The sequence below is a fragment of the Phymastichus coffea genome, unplaced genomic scaffold (assembly GCF_024137745.1).
Source record: "Phymastichus coffea isolate CEN01 unplaced genomic scaffold, Cenicafe_Pcof_1.1 PCOF00017, whole genome shotgun sequence".
Classification (NCBI taxonomy): domain Eukaryota; kingdom Metazoa; phylum Arthropoda; class Insecta; order Hymenoptera; family Eulophidae; genus Phymastichus; species Phymastichus coffea.
This window is the reverse complement of record NW_026706828.1, coordinates 5194439-5205706: the sequence shown is the minus strand read 5'-3', so window position 1 is coordinate 5205706 and position 11268 is coordinate 5194439. Positions and strand designations below refer to the sequence as shown.

The 11268-nt window shown below is 33.9% G+C and overlaps 1 pseudogene; it reads right to left on the bottom strand.

The window, feature by feature from the left end:
• Positions 1-4013: 4013 nt before the first annotated feature.
• LOC131675190 (transcriptional enhancer factor TEF-1-like) lies at positions 4014-10154 on the bottom strand (annotated as a pseudogene).
• Positions 10155-11268: the final 1114 nt, after the last annotated feature.

Sequence of the window (11268 nt, the reverse complement as noted above, 5' to 3'; positions counted from 1 at the left end):
TATACTCTTCATTAATATACATGTCAGAGACACCTAATTCGTGTATTCGTCACCTGCAGGCACATCCATTCGTGTTAAAATTCCATACGGACAATCAGATAACTATATGGAATAATATTGCTAAAAAGGGCAGATTGTGTATTTCTATGGATGCATCCGGCAGTTTTGTAAAACAATTACGCACACCAACTCACGAGACAAACTACATTCTATATTACGCTGCCGTCACGATTCTAGACAATAAAATCGTACCCTTACAACACATGGTATCTAAAAAACATGATACGAATACGATAAAAAAGTGGCTGACTGACGGTATACGAGATGGAGCACCTTTTCCAGATAAAGCTACGACCGATGGCTCGTTAGCCTTTCTCGGTGGCGCATCTTTGGCGTACAACAAATGTACATATAGGAGATATTTAGAAATCGGGTTCCAGTATTCGTTGGATCAGATGCTTGGAAAACCTTCTGAGATGCAGCTACCAAGGATTTGGATTCGACAAGACAGAGCCCATGTAATGAAAGCTTCTGCAAGATGGGGATGTTTCAAAAAAGTCAGTTATAGCACCAAAGATAATATATATCTGCGAATAATTGGATATTCTTTAGAAATCGAAAGTTTGCAATTATTAGGAGATGTACTGTTCGCAATATTTATTCTGTCAGAAACGATATACATTGTTCCCGGGACTGAATGTGAGAGACAGTTGAATTGGATAATGGACAAAATCAAAACTTTTGATAGGAATGATGTCCACCAAGTCTTACGAGAACCAACCGAGGCCGATTCAAAAGTATTAAATTTTCAAAATGAGGACGAGTTCAAGGATATCGTAACAGAAAATTGTATAAATGGTTTCATCAAGGCAATTCATCAGAGAGTAAAATCAAACTGTATTAATGAGATCACCGACGGTGCGATGAGTAATATGCTACGATGCCCAGATATCAAAGATAACATCTTTTATCTTTACGTGCAAGCACCTGCGTGGACCAATTTATTGAGAAAAGCATATAATTCGCCGAATATTAAAGCCATATCTGCAGGATCCGAGGCAAATTTCAAAAACTTAAAGACATTGGATTTTATCACTTATCCAATTAGTGCCAATAAATTTTTCAAGAATCTTGAACAGCAAATCGAAGTAACAATCGCTTTTGCTCAGAGCAGAATCATGGACAACGAAACAGAAGAAATTGAATTTGCAAAAAATCAGCCAAAGTCCAAGATTCCTATCCAAGCGAAAAACTTTACAACCACGACAACAAAATCTCAATCAACAACAAAAGGGGCGTCAAAGGAATCTACCAGCAATCATAAAAAACTTAAAAACGAAAATTATCAAAAGATTGACGATAAGAATCAGAATACGATGAGTGTTAGTGGAAGCCATGATGTCATGGATGTTATTATAATAAATGGAAATAATAAAATACATCCTGTTATGATTCAAGAGAACGGGCAGACAAAATTATACTACACTACCAACACGTGTCCTGTTGATTCAATTTCAAAAATATTCTCGTTTTCCTATGAAACATTGGAACGCTTTCAAAGATTAGTAAAGGATCGAAGTAATAACGACTGTCTAAGGGTCATCAAATTATACTGTGAAAGAAATTTTTGCAAAACTTTTATCTATCAAGAAAGAGCACGACTCATGCAATCATTACCAACAACTGAAATAACAGGTTCAACGATCACCTGCGTGTATAATGTCAGTGATCTTCTGGAAAAATTCTTTTCCGATCGACCTTTGATTAAAAGGACCGTCAGTTGCACTAATTGTGATTTCATCAGAATTGATGAATACTCCATAGCCATTATACCTGTGTCACAAGTTAACAATTTCCAAAATCAAGGAATGGATTCTCTTCAGCGCTACTTGAATCTACATTTTTGTCGTGGAAATACATTCTGTTCTCGATGCAAAACTCCAAATAGAATTAACAATTATATCGTCGACTCACTGCTATTAGTTAACTTGGAATACTTATTTCTCAACAATGGTAAAGTCAATAATGCAAATGGAATTCCACCGTCGTTACGTGTCCAAAAGACAAACTACAAATTGTCCGGAGTTGTCGCTTTTATGGATTTATCGAGACCAAAGTTGTCACTACACTCACGTCTTCCTCCACAAACAGTTCCTGATTTGCATTACTACGCCTATTTATTAAAAAATGGTACGTGGGAAAGACGAAATGATATGGTAAATCAAATAGAACCATTGAAATTTTTACCAAGCGATGTGAAAATTTCTGTTGCCGTGTATGTTGCTGATTTCAGTTGAAAATTAAGGGGCCCCCCTACCCCTATATAGATATACAAAGCCAATGTTGAGAGTGACCAACTTTGCTCCATAGTTTAGCAACAGATAATGCTCAAACTATATAAATAAAAATGTTAATCGATAGTTTTAACCGATAGAAATACGATGAATCAATTCCAGTTCTCCAAATCCAATAGGTTTTTCAAGATTTATTGTCGAAGAAGAGGTAGCAGAAGTAAACAAACCTAAAAGCTGAGATGGCTAAACAATTGAGAATCGACTTCAATGTTGATTTTCATGAACTTATTTTTGAGAATTATTTTTGAAGAAACCATTGGATTGAACGAATTGAAGCTGATTCATCGTAATTCTATCGGTAAAAACTATCGTACAACATTTTTGTTTATGGAGTTAAAGCATTATTCGTCACCAAACCATGGAGCAAAGCTGTTCACCAACAACATTGGTTGGTATATCTATATAGGGGTAGGGGGGGCCCTGAAAAAGTTATTTTCAATCGCATCGGCAATCCTAGTATAAGTATACTCAGTTTTCGAGTAGTGACAAGACATTGCACACAATACAGAATGACAAATGATAGGATGACAGTGTTAAAAAATAAGTATGTACATTTACTGGTTCTAGCATTAAATGATCACAATATTTCTTTAGTAATGATTGTGTTGGTGAAAGTAATAAATGAATTTAATAAGTAATCTATCAAAAATGTATAAAAAATTCCTTCATATTCCTTTCATGTATTCAGCATAAGTTACAATATTTTACATTTGCTGTGATAATATGACTTTGAAAGAAAACTGAAAGTGTTGGAAACGTTTAATGTTACTATATAAAACGAAATATGCAAGATAAAATAAATATATGTATATTTTTTAATTTCAAGGCCTTAATTTAGAATTATCCGATTCTGTCTGCCAAAGAACAGCTTGATTCAGTGTTTCTGGTCCAACATTGAGCTCTTTCAGTGTGCTACCTTCTACAATCATGTAATAACGTTTACTCCGTTTTCCACCTAGTACAAAATCCACCGAAAGACCGAACCATGAAAATTATTAAAATTCTATGCCGCATAATTCATGAAGAATTGTAGCAATTTACAGCTGCATATAACAGTCGGCAAGTAGTTGCCAAATCCCAAGAAATACCAAATTACTTTCGAAATCGCCGGCTTCGGCGACGAAGTAGTATACGCCTTGACGTGATCCAATATGCTTGTCATCTTGCTTTTCTTACACCGAGGCTATTTTATTGTTGCTTTTGGATTTTCGTGGAATTGAGATGATGAAAACTGAATCCTTGGAGAGGAGAGAATATAGGGCCGATTGTTGTGTATTTTTTTGGTTTAGCGAACACCTTGAATGGCACTCACGCGCAGAGACGAAATGGAACGGTGCGCTCGCCAGTGCGCTCGCCAGTGCGCTCGCGTGATACAATGCATATTTATAATAAACAAAATAATGCAACCGCGAGTCTCTGTAAATTATAAAAATGCCAAGTTCAGTTCATCTCACACGAATTCACTCCCTTACAAATAAATTGAATTGTGGATTTTTATAGGTGGATTTTTTATTTATGGATTTTTCAGTTTGGTATTCATTTTATGTAATCGAGATACTATTTTTGTTTAAAGTGACCGTTCAAGTTCGCGTTTCATGTCAGTTCTAACTAATTAAGACTTTTTGTCGATATGCACGGCGAATGAAATTGTCGAGCACGCTAGTCCTTGACCGTATTGTATATGTGATGTGAAGTGCCGTACTCGGACGTCGAAACTTCGAAGTCGTACGCTGTGAAGAAGTAAAGTTTCTTGTGCGTTCCTGTTTGTAACAACCTGTAAACAAATAACATCGAGTAAGCGTTAACAAACGAGCAAAAAAGAATAAACCAAAGATCACAGGAAAACATTGTGCAGGAAGTGATACCTGAAGAAAAGAATTGTGTACTTTTTGAGAACGCTATTCATCATGTACTTTTCCGGCAGGTGTTTCAGTTTGTAAATAAAGTTGATCATTTACTCGCACATGGGCGAGCAGTTGATGCGGTAGACGAACCTCCTGTTCTCGAACCTCGCGTATTCCGTTTCCACCTTCTCGATGACCTGCTTGCCGAAGGAGCAGACTTTCGTCAAACACCTTATCGTCATCTTCTCGTTGTTCTCGTACCTGTTGAAGCAGATCAAGCGGATTGAGCGAATGCACGTGACAGTGTGCCGCTACGATTCTTCATGACATAGAAAGTCACGCGCGAGTGCACAAAGACGGCACACTACTTTCCAAGTCAAAAGATAGAAAAATTACTGGCTGGTAACGCTGTAGAAGGCACCGCCTTCGTCCTGGATGTTGGTATTGAGATCAGCCCAGAACTTGACGAGGAAGAAAGCTGCCTGGGGACCCTATTCGTACAGTTCTTGAAGGCCGCCATTCTTCTCCAGAAACTTGTCTATTCTTTGCCTGACGTCGATCGCCTCGAGCAGCCGGTCGGTGTAACTTGCTGAGCCGTTTATAAGTACGAACAGATGCCTGTGATACTGCAACCAAAACGATCGATCGTTAGTTTCTTTTTGTTTGTTTGTATTTTTTTTCGGCTTTTACGAATAATCTGGAACTTAAAGTTTAATGGGTTTGAGGTTCGAGTGAAATACTGACATGGTCGTGATCTCTCGGTTGTTCCATAAATGCGGAGAACTTGACGAACTTGAGTTCGTGCTTGGCGATGCCTCGTCCTTCCCGGTGGCGGTGGCGGTGGCGGTGGCGGGTGTGATGTTCGTATCACTTATAAATAAAATAATTCGAACTCTCGTAATCTAGCTAATGAGTAAGAATTTGTTTCCAATGATTTTACTCTAATTGTCAAGAAAATAGATAAATAAATCAAATGTAATAAATAAGTAAATCAAATATACATAAGTAAGTGCAATATATCGAGGAAAGTCAGACAATAAGCAGAGCTAAAGTCTTTCTTTGATAGGATATAATTCGGCCCAAGTTACTTATAGCGCGAGATATTCTATAAGTCGAGCTCAAATTATAAGGAAAGGATAGTCTTGCTTAGTTAATCACAATGAGAGAAAGAACTTAGGTATTAATCCAAGTTTATTCAGACTCATGCGCTCACCTTGCAAGGCTAGAAGTGAATGCTAGCCTGTGCAAAGGTGGGCCTATTTATACACAGATTTTCCCGCTTATTTTTGCAGGAGAGATTTCATCGAAAATTCGAGAGACATTCGCGAATTTTGAGAAATGAGTTTTCTTAATTTACAAGTAAATAACCATTAATATTAAGTTTTTAACACATGTAAACTTTACAGAATTTGTTATTTGTTGATTTTATACAATATACAATTATCGCCAATAGTGTCGTCAAAAGTTATTAACTAATAAAGTTAATTAACGTGATATTACATTATTTACAATAGAAAATTATTAAATTTTTATATAACTTTATAGTTGATTAATTTTGAAAGTATTCTCCAAAATTAATTATTTAAATTAATTAATAACATTTGAATTATGACTAATTTTTCATATTTGTAACGGTTTTTTTCTAATCTTAATATGCAATTATTAGATTAATTATATAACATTTCTAAATTATAAAGTTATCATTATCAAGTATAAACTTAATATTTTCGTTCTATATATAGCTTATTGTTTAAATAAATTATTAATTGTTTATTTATTAATAACAGTTATTATTTAGCTGTTATTAATGAAACCAATTCTTACTCATGTTCTATGTTTGTTCACTTTGCATATTAATTATTTATATTTTTCTAATATTTCATATGTTAATAAATAAATCAACTTTTGCATATTGATATTCATTATTATTTCATAATTGAATGAGATTTTTGTTATAATATTATAAATCTACATGCTAAAATCTATATAATCGATACTTTGTTATATTAAAATTAACATATTTTTCTTAATATCCTAAATCATTATATCTATGTCTATTACTTTGTGACGTCACGCTGTTTATTTTGATTCGACTCTTATTTGTATACAGTCGCGTAAACAGTGAGGTAGCGCCGCTTAATGTATTGTTTTGAATACCCTGCTATAAAAGTTCCATTGAAAACCATTGAAGAATTTCTGAATGGTTTTCAATCTTCGATCTGAACACTCCAAATGACCATTGAATATGATTCCTCATCCAACAAGAAATGTCAAGATATTAAATACTATTGGTTCCAATAATATAGATTACTATTGATTCCTAATCGAGATTAATCATTATCAATAGAAAAATATAATATTAAAGTAATGGTTTTCAATAGGATTCAATGAAATTTCTCATGTATGTTACCCAATCGATTTCAATGGTAAAATTCGTAGTCAAATCGAAGATTTGAAACCATTCGAATGCGATAATCAATTTGATTGAATTGATATCAATGGTTTGTTATTGCAATATTCAAGTCTCGTATCGTTGAATAATTTTCAATAGTTTTGAATACGAAAGTCGTAACAACTCAATAATATCCAGTAGAAAATATCAATCTAATTGAATGGGGATTAATGGTTTGTTATCGCAGAATCAACTTTTTTTTTGACGTTGAATAATTTTCGATAGTTTTTAATGTGAAAATCACATTAATCCAATATTATGCAATAGCAGAAATTAATCCCATTGAATAAGTATGAATGGTTTGTTATTGCATAATTAAGGATTGGTGCATGGTTTACAAAAAGTGTATTTATAAAAGCACTGTATATCACAGTGAAGAATACAATCGAGCGAAGAAAACTGATGATACTGTCGTTAGACTTACTAGTGGACAATACGCTAGAATAACAAAAATTCTCGAACATGACGACGATTCATACATTGTTGTACAAACGTACAACGTATTTCCAGAATATCCATTTGAAGGAGTAACTCATATCCGAAAAATTCAAAGCGAAAACGAGATTGATCTCATCAAACCCATTGGTGAAATAGATTGCAAAATAATTTTGGTAGACGTTAGAAATGCTAGATATTTATGCAAAATGCCCAATTCATTTGAAATCCAATAATAATGTTCATGTCAATTTTTGTAATTTGTTGATGTACATAAAAAACCATTTATTTACAATTGAAAAAAAATCGAATACCCATTAAAAATTATATTCGAATATGTTTTTACTTAAAAACTATTAAAATTGATAAAAGTCTATTCAATCAAATCATATACGGAGTTTTTTCATTCATGACCTATATAAAATTATAATATCCAAAGCATAAGATACGATTCTTCAATTATAGTATCGAACAACTATTCAAATTTATAAAAAATCATTCAATTATGGAAATTTTTTCTTTCATCATCAAATGAAAAATTATAGAATAAAATTATATTTGATAAGTTTGTAGAATGAAGGATTATTCAAAACTATACAAACAACTTCTCAATAGAATACGATTGAGTTTTACTTGCATTTACCAATCATTAGATTTCATTAAAAAATATTCCATTGAAAATATTTGAAATTTTTTTGTTTGCCTTTCATAAGAAATTATAGAATACTATACCTCATTGAATGCGATTGGGTTATTTTTATATTGACCAATCATTAAGATTAAAAAAAAAACTATTAAATGAAATATTGCTAAAGTTACAGTATTGCTTTTGCTCATATTGGCATATATGGAAAACCATTCTATAAAATATTATTGACCAACCGTGTAATTGGATAAAAATTAATATCCATATAATATGATTCAATAAAATATGATTGGACAATTATTGTATCGAAAAATTATTAAAATTCATAGAAAGATATACAATAAAATATCATTGATTAATTATTTTATTGAACTGTGATTGATATTCATTCAATGCAATTGGATAGATTATCATTGAAACCATTCCTATACAAAGTATTATTCAGAAAGATTGAATTCTATTATATTTAATGGTAAGTTTTACTATTAGTTATGTTTACCATGAAGTATTATTGAAAACCATTCAGTTTCAATCGTCATCGGAACATTGAACCATTCAGTTCATTGATTACCATTGAATATGAATGATCCCGAATAGGAATGAATGGAACTTTTTTAGCAGGGTAAACAGATAGATACGTTAGACTAGTTGCAGTCATTCAGTGATTTAATAAATAGCTCATATATAGGACCGTTACACGGCTGTGGTTGTATCATTTCGCTGCTGAACACCGCCGTAGCTAGTTTACCCGTGTAGGTCGGCTGCGGGAAAGGCTCGCTGTCCTATGACGTGCCTGGCTGCAGATCCGGATACCAGAATTGCTGCACAAAAAGACCCGTATTTGTCGGTATATATATATACTAGTGGGGCTTCGCCCCCCTACTCGCTCCGCTCGTCAACCCCCCAAAGGAGAGTTGAGTAAAATTGAGTTACATGTTGCAATTTAAAAAATAGGAACTGATAATATTATATTCAATGAATGATATTATTTCCACACCACCATGGAAGTAAATATCATGGCGCATTAATAATAAAATCCCAGTCAGTTTACATTCGATTGAACGGTTCGGTCGATCAAGCTGAGCATATCGGGAGGCAAAGCCATTTTTATATAAAACTTTACTTCTTGAAAATTTTTAGATTAACTTTTAGTTTACTCATCCTTTCTGTATGCATGGCGAGGTTTCAATACGTGAGCTAAAACTTTCTTTGAACTTCTACTATTGATATGCTATCAATATTAGAAGTAAATACATGGCATTCATTAAAAAAAATGCAAACATAAATATATTTTGTTAAAATTCGCATAAAAACATGTAAATGAACAAATGGGGAGGGGGGGGGGGGGCAAAATTGTGGGGAGGGGGGGAGGGGTTATTTTTTATTTTTTGATGTGGGGAGGGGCCATGAAAAATTAAAAATTTCATCCAATCACTCAAAAACACGGTAAAAACACGGTGATTTTTTCTGATTTTTATGCAATCTTAAAAATATCAATTGGGGAGGGGACGGGGAGGGGACAAAATTATGGGGAGGGGGGGGAGGGATCAGATTCCGAGGCCCCCTTACGACTATATATATATAGTTAGATATATATACATATATATATATATAAATATGACCAACGCGAGTATTCAAGCGAGTCTTCGCCGCAAGCTTTTTCAAATTAGAAAAGAAGCCACATTTGCAGGCAGGGCATGAGTTGTGTACACAAAATTAACAACATTCGAAAAGAAACTGTGAGCGAACGATCAGTTGTGCAGTAGTCAATCGCAGAATTCGACATACGGTTATTGGCATTTGGGATCAAATTAGGTTTAGCGATAATATACTTTTTTTTCAATATTTAAAAAAATGGAAGTTCTTGCGAGCCTTACTCTCAAGTACGTATGTTCTCTTTCAGCATTTAAAACCTCTTTTCGTCTACGTTGGAATCCACCCTGTCCTCGAGAATCAACTTCTGAGGATCTATGCGAATATATGCAAAGATTGAAATTATTTATCAATCCCATAAAAAAAAAAGTTGTAATATGATATATTAAACAATAAACTACCTTTGGAGCATCCTGGAGTAAAATCATTTGGTACAGCAGAAGCAATGATATGCTTTCCAGCAGAAAGTTGAGTAAGATCAATTTTATTTGCAGGAGTATCTTCAAATAAATCTATTGCCGAGAGTCTGTTTCCAAACTGAAAAAATAATCAATACTTATCATTCTACTTGAACTTTTATCTAATGTAGTTGAATCTGTGTTATTGCACTATTTCATATATAAAACGAGTCTATTTTCTTTGTAGAGGTTGTATTATATTGTATAAGCATAAGACTGTAAGTTTCTAAAGGATGTGCATCCAAAAATTATGTTGACATTGATACGAATAATAAACATTACTTAAAACATAATACTTACAGCAATGGCCATGTTTTGTAGAGTGATATGATTTCTTTGATGAACAAGTGAGTGCCATGCAACCAAATGGTAAATTAGTACGATGAGTGAATTGGCTGATTTGTCCTGATTACAACTGTTGTAGATGTATATAGGATGTTGGAGCCGCTATTCAACTGCAATAAAAATCAACAATGCGAATCAATCATCTGCTACGCAGCTATTTTCAACTTAATTCTCCATAAGTATCCATACATTCAATATCAAGTTGTCGGCACAAGCATTAGAATAAGTAAATGCAAGGTTTAATGAGTTGCGCAATGACCACTGATAATTACATAAAAATATAAATCATCCAGCAAGAGCTTGAAATTTTTTATGTTCAAGTGTCTTCAGTAACAGACAACATTAGAAATGTGTAACTAAATGTGTAACAAACCTACATCCGTATACTGCTTATTGCATCTTCAGTAGCTGCTTGCGCATCTCTAGAGACAGCCTCTCGCTTTCCTCATCCTCCTTCAGCTTTCTGTCTGACACCTTGCTCCAGCTGATTTGCCCTCTTCCTGTTTCTTGGTAACTCCTCTTGATCCACCTGCAGCTGGATCTCAAACTATCTCTCCTCATCTCGCTAGTAGCACTGAGCGTCACTTAAGAAATGAATCATGCTACCAGTCAAAACCAAAATATAACATACAACTTGTAATTTGTTAGCATGTTCAATGTAGTACCTATCATCACGGCACATTTCACTGATAAGAGAGAGAGAGAGAGAGTGTAATCCTTATGTGTAGCCAGAGCATGTAGCTGTCCACTTCAGTATTGCAGTGACACGACCCAGAAATATTAAATAAATCACAAAGCATCTCAATCAAGCAGGTGATTGTTAAAGTGTTTATAAAAACGATGTATAGAAAAATAAATATACTTATCTAAGTGACGAGTCAAATATTGGTAGGTTATGTTCGTCCTGACCAGTCCTGGCAATTGTATCTATTGCGCAATGTTATGTTTCATTCAATTGAGTATTAAAAAAATCAAACTACCCTAATGTGAATAACGACACCCCAAGATCTTCACTTTTTATATAGAAAAAGTGTGCACGAATTCGTTGAGACTAGAGAGTTGCCTCTATCTCAGTTGTCTG